This window comes from Podarcis vaucheri, assembly GCF_965113315.1.
Source record: "Podarcis vaucheri genome assembly, chromosome: 11".
Classification (NCBI taxonomy): Eukaryota; Metazoa; Chordata; class Lepidosauria; order Squamata; family Lacertidae; genus Podarcis; species Podarcis vaucheri.
Window position 1 is genome coordinate 48,212,082 of NC_138749.1, and position 21,209 is coordinate 48,233,290.

General features: G+C 46.0%; 1 protein-coding gene and 1 long non-coding RNA gene across 5 annotated transcripts in view; one reads left to right on the forward strand and one right to left on the reverse strand.

The window, feature by feature from the left end:
• Positions 1 to 230: 230 nt before the first annotated feature.
• On the reverse strand, positions 231 to 4,513 carry LOC309514518. The gene is made up of 2 exons (XR_014212037.1): positions 4,075 to 4,513; positions 231 to 533 (listed from the first exon to the last, which is right to left on the reverse strand). It is a non-coding gene; the product is annotated as an uncharacterized lncRNA (long non-coding RNA).
• Positions 4,514 to 4,641: 128 nt separating this feature from the next.
• The window catches only part of SNCAIP (synuclein alpha interacting protein), a 123,620-nt gene continuing 107,052 nt past the window's right edge, over positions 4,642 to 21,209 (forward strand). For 2 of the 4 annotated variants that reach the window (XM_082191560.1, XM_082191563.1), the window contains exon 1: positions 4,642 to 5,061. The gene's annotated coding sequence lies outside the window, so the exon portion shown is untranslated. Of the gene's footprint in view, positions 5,062 to 6,898; positions 7,035 to 21,209 lie in introns of those variants that run through there. The other 2 variants (XM_082191561.1, XM_082191562.1) reach the window with 2 other exon arrangements.

Below are 21,209 nucleotides of genomic sequence, written 5' to 3' on the forward strand. Positions count from 1 at the left end.
TGAAAATGAACCTACTGGAGTTAGTGGAAGTTTTGCCATTAACTATAGTGGGGTGAGCAGAAGGTGGGAGGGCATAGACATTCTCTCCATATATTTATTCTGTCCATGCTCACCTTAAATGACCTCATTAGAACAGTCACTAGTGATGTACTAGATAATCTGTACTAAATAAACAAAAGAGTCAATATTTATTTGGAAACAAACAAAGCAGTATCATCCTCATCTACTCATTAATTGCAGCTGGAAATAAACTCCATTTATTTATGATCTGATCTGGCAAAGGAAACATGTATCGCTTTGCACAAAAGTTTAATTAACCCTTTATGCTCTCAAAAATTAAGAGGCGGTGGAATCAGCTTCTCCTCTCCTGCTACATGGAGAAGGTGTAGTTTTGAAAAGGCCAAAATTCATTTGCATTAAAAACCTCATGGGAGTTTTGTCCTTGATATGAGGGAAGGCTGTCAGATTTACAAAGGGTCAGTTCCTTTATATGGAAAATATATTCAGCTCCAACCAGCCTGGAAAGGGAAATCCTACTATAACAAAACAGAATGATGATAACTAATTACTAATTGGATCATATTATCAATAGCTTATGAAAGAGTAGATTTGCTGGTAAAAATAAAACGTGGCAATAATACAGACCATTTTATGGTGGTGCAAACGTTCATACGGAAGAGCCTACTAATTTGTTCCTTTCCAACTTCTTTTTTCTATAACCCAGGGGGTAGGCAAATTAAGACCCAGGGGCCAGATGTGGCCCATTTGCCTTCTTAATCTGGCCTGCAAACGATCCAGGAATTGGCATGTTTTCACATGAGTAGAATGTGTCCTCTTATTTAAAATGCATCTCTGGGTTATTTGTGGGGCCTGCCTGGTGTTTTTACATGAGTGGAATGTGTGCTTTTATTTAAAATGCATCTCTGGGTTATTTGTGGGGCATAGGAACTCGTTCATTCCCACCCACCCCCCAAAAATTATAGTCTGGTCCACCACATGGTCTGAGGGACGGTGGACCGGCCCATGGCTGAAAAAGCTTGCTGACCCCTGCTATAACCTCTTGACTCTTGCAATATCTCTGCCTGCCCCATCTCTCTTCGTGTCATTTGTTGACTGTCCACTCTAATGACTTAAATCTTGGAAGGTGTAGAAGCTGTGGTCTGTTGTCTACAGTAGGGATGGGGAACCTGCAACCCTCCAAATGTTATTGGACTCCAACTCCCATCAGCCTCAGCTGACCTCTATCTCAGACTACTTCTAACTCCACCCCTTTGTGAAGAACTTCAGATCCTTAACATGCCAAACCCCTGGCCTGAAGACAAGCACTCCTTCCTTCCGCAGCTGCTGTCCTAGTATGTTTCCAGCTCCACCGGACTGTGGTGTGCAATGGGAGGCATCTAATTCCTCAGCCTCAGGACCAATGTTCTGCCTGTTTGGTGCCCCTGCAGCTTCTGACTGTGTGTCCAGATCATGGGTAGGCAACCTAAGACCCGCAGGCTGGATGCGGCCCAATCGCCTTCTCAATCCGGACCCCGGACATTCCAGGAATCAGTGTGTTTTTACATGAGTAGAATGTGTCCTTTTATTTAAAATGCATCTCTGGGTTATTTGTGGGGCATAGGAATTCATTCATTTCTCCCCCAAAAAATATAGTCCAGCCCACCACATGGGCTGAGGGATGGTGGACGAGCGCACGACCCTGATCCAGATCATTGCTAGATTCAGGGGTCATGACAACATTAGTATCTGAATTCCAAGGTGTGGTAGCAACTTGGATGAATTTTTAAACTTCATTTCCCCACCCCCAGACACATGAGCTTTCAAATCATAACTTGTTGCTGCAGATCAGCTATACTGTTTCAGATGAAAAGAAAAATGTTTGCTTTTTTTAGATACTAGATTACTATTCCAACTAGAAACACTCATAAGCAGGGCTGTGTGGTTTATGTTATGTGTTAAGGTTTTCCACACTATGTTGTGGGGCATCAACAGACTGCAGGCTGGCGTTGTACAGTATTCTTAGCAAATACAAGAATTCTCTAGGAGAATGTGGAACAATAACCAGGGGAAGGTACAGAAATGAATGGAAGAACCCTCCATCCTCTTTGTGGACTATTAAGCAAGGAAGAGGAAGCTCCAAGGCAGTGCTAAGACAGGCACTTAAGGTAAATTATAAGGCTTTCTTTTGCACATCCTGAAGCTGTATTTTCATTGCAGGTCACGGAGGGAAATACTGCAAGCAACATGGCAAACTGGTGGAAAGTCTGGGTGCAGCACGTAAGCAAGCACTGCTACTACACAAGACGCATGCAGGTGCATGGCCACTGTGAAGCTGATGAGAACCCGCTCTTGAAGGATAGCGACATGTGGAAGCATCCTGAACCATAACAGTGCAAACATTTCACATTCAGCCAGAAGGGTAACTTGGACATTGGCCAAAACAGACTGTTCCTACCGGCTGAGGCCAGCCTTGGACACTTCTGCCAAGTCTCGGAAAAGGGCAAAGTCCTTAATTAAAGCCCAGGCAATCCTGCTGAAACTGGCTAATTAGGTTTGAAGGGAATGTCTCCCATTTTAAGGGGCTGCCTCTTCCTCCCCGCCCTCCCCTCCACTGCTGTAGCTTCATTGGTCCTCCTTTATTTCAGAGCCCAACAGGTCCTTAGAACAACACAAACGAAGGCGAGCAACAAAGATGTCATCTTCCTTGAGATTTTAATATGGCGGAGCTCTTCCTTAATGACGGAAGGAGGGGTGTGCAGCAGATGGACCAACAGAAAGGGTGTTAAAAAGAGAAAAATCAAATGACAAATTGCCATAGACATGAGAGTAGCCAGGGGGCAGGGGGGCAGCTGCCCCCCCCAAAAAAGCAAGCAAATAAATAAAAATACTTAACTAAAAGTAGAAATTGTAGAAAGGTTTTGACAGGGTTTCCTGAACCCTTGGGGTCAAAAGGAAGTATGTTGTTGGGCTCCTGCTCCCATAGGCCTCAGTCAGCATGGCTTCACCCCTGAGTTAGGGCTACTAGTTCATATGTAAAGGTAAAGGTAAAGGACCCCTGACCATTAGGTCCAGTCATGGCTGACTCTGGGGTTGCGGCGCTCATCTCGCTTTATTGGCTTCCGGGTCATGTGGCCAGCATAACTAAGCCGCTTCTGGCAAACCAGAGCACCGCACGGAAACGCCGTTTACCTTCCTGCCGGAGTGGTACCTATTTATCTACTTGCACTTTGATGTGCTTTCGAACTGCTGGGTGGCAGGAGCAGGGACCGAGCAACGGGAGCTCACCCGGCCACAGGGATTCGAACTGCCGACCTTCTGATCGGCAAGTCCTAGGCTCAGTGGTTTAACCCACAGTGCCACCCGTGTCCCTAGTTCATATGTACTATAGTTCAATTTGTTAGAGCATGTGCTGATAATGCCAAGGTTGCAGGTTCGATCCTTGTCTGGGACGGCTGCATATTGCTGCATAGCAGGATCTTGAACTAGGTCAGGGGTCTGCAACCCGCAGCTCCGGAGCCGCATGTGGCTCTTTTACATCTTTGCTGCGGCTCCGGGGCGGATACTAGCGAGGGGAGGAGGCGCATTGTGCGCCCCGACACTCCTCACTGTGACGGGCGCTGTACTGGCTGTGACGTCGCATGGGGGCAGTGCGTGCGTTAGTCACGCACCATCCCGACGTCACCTTCCCGCCCGCTGTCAGATCGTGGCTCCGGAGATATATTTGTTTTAAATGTCGCAATGGTTTTGCGGCTCCCAGTTGTTGTTTTTTCTTTGGAAACGGGTCCAAGTGGCTCTTTTTGTCTTAAAGGTTGCAGACCCCTGAACTAGGTGATCCTAATGGTCCTTTCTGACTATATGATTCTAAGTTTTGCTATAACCAGGGTTTCCCAAACTTGGGTCTCCAGCTGTTTTCTTGGGACTACAAGTCCCATCATCCCTGACCACTGGCCCTGCTAGCTAGGGATGATGGGAGTTGTAATCCAACAACAACTGGAGTACCAAGTTTGGGGTACCTTTTAAGCCTTGAACCAGGAATGGGCAAAAAGCAGACTACAAACCATGAGTGGATCTTACCTTCCGACCCTATGAGTCTAAAACAACCGTTGTCGAGACATTTCATTCCGAATCTGCTAGACAGAGCCAGCCAGAGGATGATGACAGGCAGTTGTCCTGAACCCCGCCCCCCTCCCAAAATATCATAAATCCTGGCTACGGGCGTTGGAGAAAAGTCACCCCAAAGGTGAAGAAAGCCAAATTGCAGGGGGGTGGCGGAAAAGAGGGATGGAGATGCAGGAGTGTGAACAGAACAAGGGAGGATGGGGAAGAGCGGCGGCGACGAGAGAAAGTGTGTCGGATGGGCAAACACGGAAAGTGTTGCCAGAGGAAAATGACGGCGTGGGGGGGGGCGTGAAGCAGAGAATCGGGAGAAGGAGAGCAAAGGAATGCGTGCCAAAGAACAGCAGAAGAACTGCGCGAAAGAGAGAGAGAGAGAAAGCTAACGTGTGTCGCGGAGGGGGGGGGGTGGGGAGGCGACTGGGAGGGGGGGGAGAAAAGCGAGCGCCAGACGAATGAGCAGGAGAGCCTGGGAGCGCGTGGCCGGCGAGGGGCGGCCGGGGGAGGGGGCTGCTAGGGGCTATTTCAGCATCCAGCGCCGGCCGAGCGGGGCAGCTCCAGACGCAGCGGCGAGCGCGGCGGAACGCTTCCCATCCCGACCACCTTTCCCCACCTCGCCTTGCCTGCTCCTCTCCTCCTCCTCCTCCTCCTCCTTCTTCTTCCTAGTCCCCCCCCCCAGCTCAAGGCCTTCCTTTGAAGTCACGTGGAAACCCCCTCCCTCCCCCGCACCACGATCACAGCCCCCCGAATTCCCGGCGCGTAGGGGGGGACGGGGGACGGCCTCCGCTTCATTGTGACGCAAGCAGCCTGGAGAAGCCGGCGCTCGCGTCCCGCCAAGCCCGCGCGCTGCCGGAGCCAGACAGCGGCGAGGCGGGAGAGGAGAGGGAGCGAGCCGGAGTCCCCGGAGGCGGCGGCGGAGGGAGAGCCGAGAGCCGTGGACGGGGGTGGGTGAGTGCCAGTAGTTCCTCCTGCGCCCGAGGGGAGAAGAGCTGGAGGGTTGGAGAGGAGGGGAGCCACAAGTTTGCGCCCAGGGTCCCGCCCCTCTCCAAGCCGCTGGAGGCGCAGAAGGCGAGCCCGGCTGGCTCGGGACTCCCTCCGCCTTCGGGGGTCCGAGGGAGAGAGCTGCTCCCTCGCGGGGAGAGGAGCCACGGGCTCTCGGACCCGGCGAGGTCCCAGCCAGAAGCTGCAAGAGCAGCAGGTCCCTCGTGTTGGCCGCCTCTCTGGCGCTTGTTCCGCCGCCTGCTCCCCGCCGAGCTCCTTGCGCACACGAGGATCCCCGTCGCGGGACTGACACCCCACGCGCGTCAAGGAAGCGAGGGATGGAGAAGTGTGCAGAAGAGAGCGAGAGAGAGAGAGAGAGGATGGGGGATGCATAAGAGAGCCGATTCCTAGGGGGGCAAGGTCCTTTGGGGGGCCCCCAATACAATATTGGCCAGGGCCACCCAAAGTTGATGGGCATTGCCATTCAAATAGTGCCACGTGATCGACGGTATGGGGCGGGGTTTACCTGGAACACCCCCCCCCCATTTTATTGAAGTTGACACACACACACACACTCCGGAGAGAGGTGTGACTGTGTCTGTAATCGCAAGCATCGCGCAGTCATCCACTCGCTAAGGGTCTCGAGATGCTTTTGAATGCGCGTGGATCGGATGACATCAAGAACTAAGGGAGAGAGAGGGAGAGAGAGAGATCAATGGAGGGAGAGAAAACACACACAGAGAGAGAGGTGGAAGTGCTCACTTCTTCCCACCTCCGTTTTATAAACTCTTGACATCTCCAAGGCACCATGATGTGGGGGCAAGAGCTTCTCTGTTCCTGCAGCCTTTGCTGAAATCTCTCTCTCTCTCACTCACTCTCTCTCACACACCCCTTTCTTCCCTGGTGGTGATTTAAAAAAAAATGTCCGCAAGGTGGTGAGCGGGGAAAACATTTCATTGTGGCCGTTGCAAAAATGCCATGTTTTATTTTGCTTTTTGCCTTAAAAAAACCATATAAAGGAAAAGCATCGGTGGCATGTCACCGGCAACAGCAGCGAAACTAGTTTCCACAGGAAATGCGAGCATTCTCTGCTGAACTCTTGTGTGCAGCGAAGAGGGAGCCTTCAGAAATAACCATTGTTGACAATTTCCAATGTTACTTCTGCAAAACCCTCAGATATAATTGGTTTTTCCTGTTGTGCGTTTTGCTTGCATGAGGATAGCTGGTGAGAGGGGGACGCCGTTGCCCTGATGTCATTTTCTGCTTGCTGGGTTTCTGAAGTGAGCAACAAGGACCTAATCAGCCTGTGGTTGACAGGTATCCTTAAGAATAGGAGTGTTCAGGTTTCTAAAGAATAAAAGCCCAGCGTAGCAGTTTTCATAAAGAGATCTGGACTGGATATGGATGGCTTTATTAGTAAAAAAAAATAACCACATGCATGATGTCAGATGTAAAGTGCCACTGCAAAATTCATTTCATTTCAATTTCTCTATGAAATATGAAGCCTAGCAAGTATCTTTCTGTTCTGAGCCAGGTATCCCGTATGGGAAAATGACTTTACATGATGCATGAATTCAGCTTGCACGTCTCAGAATTAAAAAGAGACTTGGAAATAGATTTCCTGTTGTCATTACTTGTAACAATATATTGGTGGAAAATCTCGGTTATAGTCTGGTGCCTAGTTCCTTATTGACTTCTGTGAGATAGTGTGTGTAACAGAGAGTACAGGATTGCAGCTATATCTCAGTGAAGCGCTACTTTTTAGATTCCAGTTCAATCTATGACTTGTAATCTACATAGGAACTCGGTGTATTTCTGCTCATGTTTCCACTGGAGTGAAAAGTCCTACACATTAAGGAGTCAGCAGTGAATTCTCAAATGTCAGGAAGCAAAATGACACCTTTATGCCATTTAGAACAGAAATTGGATGTGTTCAGCAGGTTAGTTGTCATTTTATACACTTCTACCTTCCTGTCATTCTTAAAGAGTATAGTCAAAGACCTTGGTCTTTCAGGCTATGTTTGATCCTATAGTTGAGAAGTAATCTAATCTGTATTTGTTATCATCATCACAGAGCCAAAGAAGATAACTATTCCCAATTAATCTGAATGAAAGAGTCTGAATTTGAGTATAAAGTGTTTAGTGCTTGCTTTGGATGGAGTTTTCTTCATGTTCAGGGTCTGAATTATTACTGGTTTTGGAATCAAGAGTTTTTAAGACAAATCTGAGGGGCTTTCTTGCCTTCCTCCAGTCTAGCATGCAGCATGAGTCACTTACATGAGTTACCTAGTTTAGTTATATACAGAATTACTTCTTGAATCATGAAGTACTGATATGTATCATGTTTCATCACTGATATTAGATGTGTTTATTTTGTTATTCTGCTAGCAGCACACTCTTGTCAGGCTAATGTTCAGTAGCTGTTGGCTGTAGGGAAGCTTTTTGTAGTATAGGGTACTGGGCTACATGATGTACAAATCCAATCAAATATGACAATCCTTCATAATCAAATTGACAAGTCACTATAGCCCTAAACCAAAGTTTCGCAAACTTGGATCTCCAGCTGTTTGTGGACTATAGTTCCCATCACCCCTGACACTGTTCCTGCTAGCTAGGGAGGGTGGGAGTTGTAATCCAAAAACAGCTGGAGACCCAAGTTTGGGAAACACTAAGTTTAGCAAACTGGATAAAGCCACAGTCAAGTGGGGGGTGTTGGCCTTTCTCACTCCTGAACTCTATGGTGATAGAATCCCATACTCATAGAGTTGGAAGGAATGCTGAGGGTCATCTGTTCCATGCACTGCAATGCAATGTTTTTGATGCAAGTTCCACACTACATTTCTGCACAGCAGGTTTTATGTGCTCACACAGGGCAGTGCCCAGCTAAACAGTTCTGCTTGTGACAAACTCTCCTCTCCCTCATGCTTCCTAAATAGGTTCTGAGGGTTCCCCCAACCTCTGAAGCAGATTGATGTGGAGATGAACAGGGAGGGGAGAGGGAGGGAAAGTTTTGTTGTGCAGCCAAAAGTGCTTGCGCTAGCAGAACTGTTTAGTTGGATACCACCTTCAACCATTACTCCTGATTTTGAACAACAAAATTCCTACAGAAGCAGCTTCCTAGATGGGGCAGAACTGCTACCTTAGCATCCTGGAAGGTGGGTTGCTGTTGCTTGCAAGCAGGAAGACAAGCAAAGTGGTAGGGTGGTTGGTGCAATGCAAACAGCATTAGGAGAACCAGGTTGGCTCTGCTGGTGAGTTTACACCATGCTGGCATCCCTGCCACCTTCCCCTTCCCCCTTTCTCTTCCAATAAACATCAATGATCATCCACCTGCTGGGGAGCTGGTGTATGTCTATGCAACACATCTATGTCTTACCAAAATTGTGAGGCGGTCAGGGTGGGGGCAGAATCCTAACTTGTCCCACCACCAGTTGATTCCCTGGCTTGCTGAAAGTGACCATAATGCTGAATGTGAGCTTAAGGATTATTTCTTAGTCTTAGGGTTATGTATTATTATTAAACAACATACTGAGCTTCTTGGAAGAAAACAAGATACAGGTTTGACAAAAAATAGTGTGAATTATTTAATGAACATGACTTATGGCATCTCCATGTGGTCACTATGAAGGTGCCACAGCTATGCTTTTTAACCCAGCGGTCAGCAATCTTTTCCAGCCGTGGACCGGTCCACCATCCCTCAGACCGTGTGGTGGGCCGGACTATATTCGGGGGGGGGGGGATGAACGAATTCCTATGCCCCACAAATAAGCCAGAGATGCATTTTAAATAAAAGGACACATTCTACTCATGTAAAAACACACTGATTCCCGGACCGTCTGTGGGCCGGATTGAGAAGGCGATTGGGCCGCATCCGGCCCATGGGCCTCAGGTTGTCTACCCCTGCTTTAACCATTACATTATAATTTAGCAACAGTAGGATGCTATTTTTAGAGGTCCAGGGTGTGTGTGTTAAGTGTGTGTGTGTATACACACATACACACACTTAAATTCTGCCCAACATATTGATGCTGCCCTAAATGCAATTATACAGTTTAATAGTGCACAATGGAGTGACATGCTTACGCTATCTAAAAAAAATCACATGAATTGCACAGCAAGGTACATGCAGTACTCGAAAATAATATTAAAACCCAAAATAGAAATGATTGAAATATTTCAGACTTGTCATGGCAAACCATCAAGTAATTAAAACAGGTAGCAGGAACTTAGTTCTGTCCAGTCTTGTTAATGATATAATAAAGATATATCCAGTAGGGTATACATACTTGTCTTGCATCTACAGTACATTCCACCAACAAATGTTTTATCTGAAGGAAATACCATATTTCCCGGTGTAAGATAGAATGTACTGACTGTTCAAAAAATGCAAATACTCCCCAGCACTATCAGCAAAAGCACTTTTATCGTAGAGCCACAAATATGCCTGCCAATTCACATCTTTTAGTCTTGCAAGAGCCCCAACCCTTTCCCAAAGCCAGCAGAAGGGTGGGGCCTTTCCTTGATCTTGCCTGGACTTCAAAAAGGCTTGGGAAACTATGAGATGCTTTGCTATTTTATTTTCAGAACCTTTCTGAGGTTCAACACAACAGGAAACCACCCAAATCTCTGGAGAAGGATGGGCCTTACTGCCTCAGTTGTGCTAGGCTTTGAAGGGGCTTGGGTCAGTGATATGTCACAGTTTCAGTGATATGTCAGAGTCAAGGCCTCACCTTTCCCCTTGGAAAGCAGGCAGCATTGATGGCAAACAAAGACCAACCAAAATTCACAGACCCTGATAATTACAAGGAAAGTTGTGCAGATTGCATATGTAGAATAGGAAACAGATATTTATTCCCCAGCCACTCTGGGCAGCTCCCAGCAGAATATTAAAAATTGAATCAAACATTAAAAACTTCCCTAAACAGGGCTGCCTTCAGATGTCTTCTAAAAGTCAGTTGTTTATTTCCTTGTCATCTGATGGGAGGGTGTTCCACAGGGCAGGCGCCACTACCAAGAAGGCGCTCTGCCTGGTTCCCTATAACCTCACTTTTGCAGTGAGGGAACCACCAGAAGGCCCTCGGAGCTGGACCTCAGAAGGGGTGGAGACACTCCTTCAGGTATACTGGGTCAAGGCCCTTTAGGGCTTGAAAGGTCAGCACCAACACTTTGAATTGTGATTGGAAACGTACTGGGAGCCAATTTATGTCTTTCAGGACCAGTGTTATATGATCTCGCCGGCCACTCCCACTCACCAGTCTTGCTGCCACATTCTGGATTAGTTGTAGTTTCCGAGTCCCATGTAGAGCACATTGCAGTAGTCCAGGTGGGAGATAACTACTAGAGCATGCACTACTCTAGTGAGACAGTCTGTGGGCAGGTAGGGTCTCAGCCTGCATACCAGATGGAGCTGGCAAACAGCTGCACTGGACACAGAATTAACCTGCACCTCCATGGACAGCTGTGAGTCCAAAATGACTCCCAGGCTGCGCACCTGGTCCTTCAGGGGCACAGTTATCCCATTCAGGACCAGGGAGTCCTCCACACCAGCCTGCCTCCTATCCCCCCCAAACAGTACTTCTGTCTTGTCAGAATTCAACCTCAATCTGTTAGCCACCATCCATCCTCCAACCGCTTCCTGACACTCACACAGTACCTTCACCGCCTTCACTGGTTCTCATTTAAAAGAAAGGTACAGTGGTGCCTCGCAAGACGAAATTAATTCGTTCCGCAAGTCTCTTCGTCTTGTGAGTTTTTCGTCTTGCGATGCACGGTTTCCCATAGGAATGCATTGAAAATCAATTAATGCGTTCCTAGGGAAACCGCCTTCAGACCAGGTCCGGGGACAGTCTGTCCCCGGACCTCTTCTGAAGGCTGGGGGGGGGGACAAGGGCTTTTCTTCCCACCCCCAGCATTTTAAAAAACCCCGGGACAGCGGAGGACTTCTCCGCTGTCCGGGCGATCTTAAAATGCTGGCGGGCAGCATTTTAAAATCGCCCCGGGACAGCGGAGGACTTCTCTGCTGTCCGGGGCGATTTAAAAGCCCCTGGGAAGGCAGGCAGGGGGGACAAAGACTTTTGCCCCCTGCCAGCCTTCAGAAGAGGTCCTGGACCTCTTCTGAAGGCGGGAGGGGGGTGAAAGTCTTTGCTCCCCCCCCCGCCTGCCTTCAAAAGCCCTCCGGGACAGGCAGGCGGGGGGAGCAAAGACTTTCGCCCCCTGCCCGCCTTCAGAAGGTGTTCCCTCCCCGCCGCCCGGCTTCGGAACGATGCTCCAAAGCCGGGCGGTGGGGGAAGGTGTTCCCTCCCCGCCGCCCGGCTTCAGAGCATCGTTCCGAAGCCCGGCGGCGGCGGGAGGAGGCGTTCCCGCCCCACCGCCCGGCTTCGGAGGAGGTCCGAGGACAGTGGGGAAGACACGCTGCGCTTCCCCGCTGTCCCGGATATTTCCCTATGGGCTGTCATCTTGCGAAGCAAGCCCATAGGGAAATTCGTCTTGCGAAGCGCCTCCAAAACGGAAAACCCTTTCGTCTAGCGGGTTTTCTGTCTTGCGAGGCGTTCGTCTTGCGAGGTACCACTGTAGATACAATCAGAAATTCCTTGGCAGCTTGTGGTATTAAGTTTTATTTGGAGGAGTCTTATTTCCAGAAACAGTTGCACCTTGGTTCTTGAGGTCCGTTTGACTTCAAAAACATTCAAAAACCAAGGCACGGCTTCTGATTGGCTGCAGAAACTTCCTGCACTCAATCAGAAACTGAAGTTGGCTGAAGCAAACAGTTGGCTGTTTGGGTTCCAAAGAATGTTCACAAACCAGAACACTAACTTCTGGGTTTATGGCATTCGAGAGTCAAAATGTTTGAGTCACAAGGTGTTCGACATCCAAGGTACGACCGTGTATAGAGGTTGAATGGTTAGGAATCAGCTAAGCACTCTTAAGCTGAATTCAAATTCTCCTCCTTCTAACTCTTATTCCAGTTGGGCTTTATATCCTTTTTTCATCCTTCAGGTGAGTATGAACTGTTGTTGTTTAGCCATTTAGTCGTGTCCGACTCTTCGTGACCCCATGGACCAGAACATGCCAGGCACTCCTGTCTTCCACTGCCTCCCGCAGTTTGGTCAAACTCATGCTGGTAGCTTCGAGAACACTGTCCAACCATCTTGTCCTCTGTCGTCCCCTTCTCCTTGTGCCCTCCATCTTTCCCAACATCAGGGAGTCTTCTCTTCTCATGATTTGGCCAAAGTATTGGAGCCTCAGCTTCAGGATATGTCTTTTCAGTGAGCACTTGGGCTGATTTCCTTCAGAATGGCTAGGTTTGATCTTCTTGCAGTCCATGGGACTCTCAAGAGTCTCCTCCAGCACCATAATTCAAAAGCATCAATTCTTCGGCGATCAGCCTACTTTATGGTCCAGCTCTCACTTCCATACATCACTACTGGGAAACCATAGCTTCAACTATATGGACCTTTGTCAGCAAGGTGATGTCTCTGCTTTTTTTAGTGTGAACTAGCCACCCATTGGGATGCGGGTGGTGCTGTGGGTTAAACCACAGAGCCTAGGGCTTGCCAATCAGTAAGTCAGCAGTTCGAATCCCCGCGACATGGTGAGCTCCCATTGCTCGGTCCCTGCTCCTGCCAACTTAGCAGTTCAAAAGCATGTCAAAGTGCAAGTAGATAAATAAGTACCACTCCGGCAGGAAGGTTAACGGTGTTTCCGTGCGCTACTCTGGTTCACCAGAAGCGGCTTAGTCATGCTGGCCACATGACCCGGAAGCTGTACGCCGGCCAATAAAACGAGATGAGCACCGCAACCCCAGAGTCGGTCACGACTGGACCAAACGGTCAGGGGTCACTTTACCTTTACCTTTACTAGCCACCCATTATTTAACATGCAAAGTGTTGATAACTACACCATGGCAAAGCTAAGGAGAGATTTTGCATAAGAACTTCAGTTAGCTTTTCTGCATCAGCAGTTGATGGGTAGAAGAATCTGTCCTCAAGGCCATCAGTAAGAGCTAATATATTTCTTTTGGGGCCCTTATTTTGTACACACACACCCTCCACTGTGTGTAGGATTTACATCCTAAGTGACCTAGCTGTGTTTGAAGTGTAAATATGTGATATCAAAACATGCAGTCCCCTTGCAGCAACAACTTCTGGATAACAAAGGCACTCGCAAGTTTCCACAATCAGGAAAGTGATTGCAATGGAATTCTAAAGGTTCCTGGCTTACACATCACACTGCTATCATGAATAAGTAATTTGCTTGACAAAAGAAAAAGCTGTAAGCTGCTAATGTAATGTGCTAATCTGTCTTTCATAAGAAATAGTTAAACACTATATTAACTGATTTAGTGGTAGTCAGACAAAACAAAGTAACAAGGTGAATAGGTACATGGGTAAAATTGCATAAATCCTATGTGTATAATAAGAAAATAACATTCCAGTGGTCAAAAGAAGAGGCGCAAACCAACAGCCAGGAGGAATAAAAATTTATCTTAAAACCCAATAGTGTGAAAGCTTACATCTTTTTAATGAGATACAGGCCCTTGCTTGGGGAAAAAAGAAGCTGGAGTTGTGTTGCAAACTGCGCCCGCTCCTTGTACAAATACCAGCAGCAGATTGCATGAAAAATGGCTTGCTTAGATACACCCTAAGGTTGAATAAACTGATATCCTTTGGGTGTGGGTGTGCGATATTCATTCTCTGTTCTTGGAAAAAGCTGTTACACTCTTTCACTAGGAAGGGGAAGGAGAAAGGCAGCTATCCAGTCATCCATGGCTGTGATTTAGTTTATCTCCCATGACCAATTATTCCCAGAATGAAATTAATGCCCATCAGGTGACAGTCATGAAGACAAAATGAGACTGCTTTGGAATCATTATCTTAATTTCTATGTGCGTGAGTTCTGTGTTAGGGTTGGTCAGAGTCTAGCTCTTTGATGTTAACTTTGGCTTGGAATTGTTGATTAATTGTTTTAATAACGTTTTAGAAAGAGCCAGGTTTTCCAGCTTTTATCCAACTATATCTTATGCAAGATAATTACGGTATGCTGAAATTCTTGGGCTTCAGCCATATTAGGAATAAAAATCCAAGGGCATAATCCAGCCAGAGTTAATCAGTTCCATTGATTCCACTGAAAGAAAAGTATGTGCATAACTCTTCCATGGAAAGGAAAGGGACTTAGGCCAATTCAGATGTTTTGAATTCTTCCACACAGTACAGCCTGAATCCATTGGCATCTGTCTGCCTTGAGAGACAATGGAAGAGTGTGCCATTGGTGATAAAGTCAAACCATTGGAGAGGTACAGCACCTGCTGTGGCTGTAGAGACCAATACAGGAGAGACATGTTTGATTGCAGCTGGGGCAAATGGTGGCGTCCTGTTTCATTGCTACAGGTGCACTATGGAGTTTCTTCTCTCTGCACTCCTCCCAGCGGTCCTTTATCCTCTGGTCAATGGTGTGGATACACAACCTGAGTCTGCCTCCAAGCACTGCGGTCATCTGCAAGGGATTCCCACAGGGCAGGGTTAATTTTGCCAGCCTTCACATCATGTTTACAGACATTTTTGCAGATGTGTTCACCACATTGTGACTTGGGATAAGCACTGTCAGCAAGGGACTGTAATCTGTTGAGAACTACTTGCATGGCGTCTTTTCCCGGTACCAAAGTGGCCCCTGTAGTTGCCCCATGTGTGATGATCGTCCCCAACTCTGGAACTGGACTCTTTCAGCAATAATAGATGTACATCATGGGGGAAATGTAATATGAGTTCTACTCAGGAGGCCCATTATAACTAGTGCACTTGAGTAATGCAAGCCCATTGATTTCAATAGGTCAACTCCAAATCCAACTTAGTTGGGTGCAAACCTATGCATTATTATTAAATTAAATGTGTATATCGCCTTTCATTCGAAGATCTCAGGATGGTTCACAACAATCTATGCATAACATATACTTCTTATTTAGAATTACAAAGAAAGCTAATGTAATGGAGAAGTACAAACAATAAAATGTTTGCTGGTCATTTATCAAGTTGCTCACCTCTCAAAAGTAGTGCATTGTGATTCACCATAATACCAGTTACACTTCCAACAACATATGGCTAAAATTACCGAAAAGCCAATCACTTTGTATTTAGCCCATCATGGGTTTGCTACAGATATTCTTGTGGTGTACACAACATACTGTTTTCTTGTTTTGATGACAATAGTAACAAGTTGTTTTGAATATTCCTTTGAGCGTAGTGTGAAGAGCATGATGACAATTTTTATATTGCACTTGGCAGTTTTTAATTTCAAACAATGAAAAAAAGAACTGTAAGTTTACCAGTTGTATCCCCCAAAGCACGCATGTAAATCTGTTGTTTTTGTATGCATGCTGGGCTGCTGGCATCTGCAGAACAATAAGGGTTCTACTGCTTTATAAATGGAACTCAAGTGAATTACATGGACATTTAAAATTCATGGACCGAAACACAGTTCTGTTTTGTTCTTTTTTTTAAAAGACAATCACACTCTTTAACATTTAGGGTTAAAATATTTTGAGAATTTTACATCGCAGTTCTGTACATGCATATTCAGAAGGAATTCAACAGGACTTATTCCTAATAATTATGTGCATGAAAAGTTCCCTGTCTCCACCCAAGGTCCCTAAGATTATTATTTTTTTAATTTTTATTGATTTTAACATATAAATTATAAAATGTACCACAAAACTTATACAATCTTATACAATCTTTTTAGACTTCCATCAGCACCTCTGATGATCCACCATTTTAACCACTTCTTATGCATTTCTTAACTTTATATTGCCTTTACATCTCTTAACAAATCATCCTTCCCCTTCTCCATTTTTGCAATACTCCCAATAAATCTCCTCACAAAACTTCTTGCAAACCTACAAACGTCATCTGATCTTCACAAATACTTTTCAAATAGTCCGTAAATTTACTCCAGTCTTCCGTGAATTTCTGGTCCCGCCGGTTTTGAATCCTTCCTGTTAGTTTATCTAGTTCTGCATAGTCCATTAACTTCATCCTCCATTCTTCAATCGTTGGTAATTCCGAATTACCAAATTAATTAGGTCCCTAAGATTTTCAGAGACCTAGAGTGCGTCTCCATTCACTGGTGAGTCTCTTACTCGGAAAGTTTGTGTACTCTTTTCATCACTGGATCCTGTGTTTGTAATGCTTTTTCTTGAACATAGTTTTCCCTCTCCTGCACCTTGCATAGTTCACCACCAGGCTTGCAAGCCCCAGATCCTGTTCTCTGTCTTTTGCCCGCTACAAGCCACCATCTCCTTTATGCTACAGCTGTTTTCATTGCCTCCTCTCCCTATCTTCTATCTTCCACAGCTCCAGACTCCAGTGGCGTAGCGTGGGGGTGCAGGGGGGGGGCCAGCCGCATCGGGCGCAACATCTGGGGGTTAGGGTTAGGGGGCGCAAATCCACGGGTTAGGGGGCGCAAATTCCTTGCCTTGTCCCGGGTGCTGACAAGCCACGCTATGCCACTGCCAGACTCCCAATCCCTTTGTGCACAACCTGTGCCAGCAGCTTCCCTTTTATTCTGCTGACTTCCTCTTCTTGAGTCTGCACCTCTCATGTCACACCTCTCTACTGCGTGTGATTTGTGCTGCAATCTCTTGACAGTGTGTATAGCATAAGTAGGCAAACTAAGGCCTGGGGGCCAGATCCAGCCCAATCGCCTTCTAAATCCGGCCCGCAGACGGCCTGGGAATCAGCGTGTTTTTACATGAGTAGAATGTGTGCTTTTATTTAAAATGCATCTCTGGGTTATTTGTGGGGCATAGGAATTTGTTGATTCCCCCCCCAAAAAAAATTTAGTTCATGCCCCCCACAAGGTCTGAGGGACGGTGGACCAGCCCCCTGCTGAAAAAGTTTGCTGACCCCTGGTGTATAGGATTTGAGGCTTAGGGTGTATTATCAGTGTAAATAGGTACCGCTCCGGCATGAAGGTAAATGGCGTTTCCATGCGCTGCTCTGGTTCGTAGAAGTGGCTTAGTCATGCTGGCCATATGACCCTGAAGCTGTATGCCAGCTCCCTCAGCCAATAAAGCGAGATGAGCGCCGCAACCCCAGAATCAGTCACGACTGGACCTAATGGTCAGGGGTCCCTTTACCTTTACCTTTTAATGCTATGGTTACTTTTTTCAGTCATGTGCTCAACCTCTAGGACTCCCCCATTTCTTTTGTAACCATTAGCTGGTCTTTCCTTGGTGGAATCTACACACATATTTTTAAAAAGCTGTGAAAATGCTTTTTTAAAAAAAGTTTTGAAAAATACATTGAATTTGGCATAGCTCGCTGTCGCCACCCAGCGTCACATTTGCATATTGCACTTTACAACACATTTAAAACGTTTTATTTGCAGCCATATAGATGAGTCCCTGACATTGTAGTAGAGCGTGTAGGTCAAGTGGGTTGATGGCCACCTTGGAAGCCAATAACTAGCTGCTCTGTTATCACAGTGGGGCCTGTGCTGTTTTTTGGAGGGCAGCCAGCTGAAAACAAAAACTAGACGCCTCCATCTTTGTGTAGACAAGGAAGTTTCAGCAGGTGGAGCTTGTAATGGGATGAATTGATGCTTATGGACAGATGAACCCAGTATTGCCATAAGCGGAGAAGCTTCGTTGGGAGTCCCACATGTGCATCAGATCCCTTTTTGAGCTTTGAAGCAGGTCATACTATTTCAGAGTATTAAACTTCCCATACAAAATGGAGCATGTCTTCACAAATAGTGGCACATTTTTTTAGAAGGTAGAATCGTACTCAAAAACCTAGTGTAACATGAAAGTGAGATCCCAGTGAGAATTACTTTTGGAGTGGCTCTGGATGTCCAAGATTAATTTGTCAGCATGATGAAAGTGCTAATGGAATTTATAGAAATGTTGCCTTTCCCGTTTTTTTAACCTTTAGAAACAGGTCAGATCAAAATTAAAATAACTGCGCAGTGCTGTCACTCGGGTGACTAAGGTAACCTTAAATGAATTGCATTCATTTTGGCATATGTTCATAAGCAGGTTTAGGGTACAAGTGCCAGGCATATGTGCTGCTGATGCCCTTATTCCAATTTGCACTACACAAAACAGCAGCAAGAAGTTTAGAAACAACAACTCTCATTCCAGTGGAATGAGTGGGATTTATATGCCTTAACATCTCTTTACGATTAGGGCTCAAGGCTGTAAAACACACAAAAAAGTGCTTGAGTAGGCAGCATCACGTTGAAGGATTAGACCGAATGTAAGCAAATGTGCATTATGGAACCCTCCAGTTCAAGCACAGTATAAACTCAGCGCAGTGGAATCTTTGTTGGTATCCACAGTATATACTTGAATTAATGAGAGTTGAGCAATCAGAAGTCATCAAAGCACGGAGGATTCCCAGTGGAAAACAAGAGCTTTTCAAGTGGTCGCTATCCTCACTCTTTCCATATTATTACACACACACACACACATATATATATATATATATATATATATATATATATATATATATATGCTTTCGTAGATTTTCACGGGTACAGGAATGCAGGTTTTGGTGTCTTCGGGTGTCTTCCCGTGTAAGAGTCGGGGTGTCTGTGCGACGTTTCGACGAGGTCTCACTCGTCATCTTCAGGCTGGTGCTTTCGGCTTCTTGTTACTGGAACAGAGCAGAATCTGGTGTTTGAGTTCCTATAAATACTGTTGAGGGGTGTGGTGTATAGCCTCCAACGTTCTGGGCAGAGAGGAAGTTCCTAGATTAGTGTGCCTTTTCTTCTTTTGTTCCTTAATTGAACTCTTTTGTTCCTTAATTGAACTCCTTCCAGTTCTTTTGTTCTTTTGTTCCTTAATTGAACTCCTTCCAGTTCATAGAAACAATAAAGAAGCAATACCTACATCCCGATGACCTACTTGTGAGCTTCGATGTTGTATCTCTCTTCACTCAAGTGCCCATTAATGAAGCCTTGACAGCCATTCAAAACAAATACAACCCCCCCAAATACATCCTGGACCTGACCAACCACTGCCTAACCAACACGTACTTCATCCACAATGGACAAAGATACAAACAGATAGAAGGAGCACCTATGGGATCACCCCTCTCACCGGTCATCGCAAATTTGTACATGGAACACTTTGAAATCAATGCTTTAGACAAGTCAGAACACAAACCCAAACTTTGGCTCAGATATGTTGACGACACCTTTGTAATTTGGCCACACGGGAAAGAAAAACTAGATAGCTTCCTCACACATCTCAACAGCCTACACCCCAAAATACAATTCACTATGGAAATAGAAGACAACAACCAACTCCCCTTTCTTGACGTCCTAATCTACAAAAAACCTGATGGCTCCCTAGGACACACTATCTACCGGAAAAAAACACACACCAACCGCTACTTACATGCACAATCACACCACCACCCTGCACAAATAAACTCCGTAGCCAAGACTCTCATCTCCAGAACCAAACGCCTGGCTGACAAAGACCACTTGACAACTGAGTTACAGAATCTCTCAAATGTGTTAATCGCCAATGGATACCAGAAAAACAGGGTTACGAAGCTAATCCAAAAAGAAACACCCCCCAAAAACCAAGACACAGAAGAAAACAATGGCATGGCCCTCCTTCCTTATATCAAGGGCACTACAGACAAAATCAGCAAAATCCTCCATAAACACAATATCAAAACAGCCTTCTGCACCAACCAAAAAATAGCCAATATCCTCAGAAACCCAAAAGACAAAATCCAGCTGGAAAACCAAGGGGTCTATGAAATACCCTGCAAAGTCTGCCCAGTCACGTACATTGGACAAACAAACAGACGAATAAATGCACGTATTGCAGAACACAAGAATGCCGTCAAAAAAGAAGAAAAAACTTCCTCTCTTTTCCAACACATGAAAGAAACAGGACACGAAATTAATTTTGCAGATTCCAAATTGCTCTTTAACATGGAACATCACCACAAGAGAATAATCATGGAAGCCATCGAGATAGAGAAACACCCTCACAACATGAACAAGCGTGACGACACGTCCCGCCTGCCAGACATCTGGAAATTAGCCCTCCCCACAAAAACCGACACCAGAACCAGAGGCACACAGAACGCCGTCACCAATCAACCACACCAGACCCAAACCCAGACCCTCTCCACAGACATATTACAGACTCCATCCAGTAGCCAAACTATAGTGGCACCTCCGGATGCTGCACCCCCCTGCAATCCCTACACAGATCTGGCTGGCACAAAGCACAAAACCACAGCTCGCCCCTATACACGAAGCCAAGCCAGAGCACAACTAAATGCAGCACAGCCATCTTCTCAGAAAAACTCTTCACAAGCTCAAGAGGTCAAGACACGAAAGCTTTAGCAACTAATCTACACTTAATGACCCACCCAGTGGTATTCAGAATATCACTCATGAAATCACTCAAGATATCCCTCAAGTAATTAAGGAACAAAAGAAGAAAAGGCACACTAATCTAGGAACTTCCTCTCTGCCCAGAACGTTGGAGGCTATACACCACACCCCTCAACAGTATTTATAGGAACTCAAACACCAGATTCTGCTCTGTTCCAGTAACAAGAAGCCGAAAGCACCAGCCTGAAGATGACGAGTGAGACCTCGTCGAAACGTCGCACAGACACCCCGACTCTTACACGGGAAGACACCCGAAGACACCAAAATATATATATATATATATATATATATATATATATATATATATATATGCCATTTGCATGTGTGAAGGCCAGGCCAGGAATAGCCGGGTGGCATTACCAGGAACTGAGACTGGGATAAGCTGCTGTTGACTCAGAGCCACTAAGGGTGGAAAAGCTAGATCTAGCTGAGGGAAATAATCCACAGAGCACAGCACTGACTCAGAGAGAGGGCAGGCTCAAAAACCCCTCCGAAATAGGTCTCAGCTAGGAGGACAATCTGAAGTCTCTGAAGAAGAGGGACACAGACTGGAGAGACTGGAGCGGCTGAAGTAAGTGGTAAATTAGCAACACAGCCATTTGAGCTTGAAGGAGACTCTTGTCCTAAACACATTACTTCAAGATAACTTAACAGGCTAAATTCCAACCAGTCTTCTGCCTCTTTTCTCCCCAGACAAT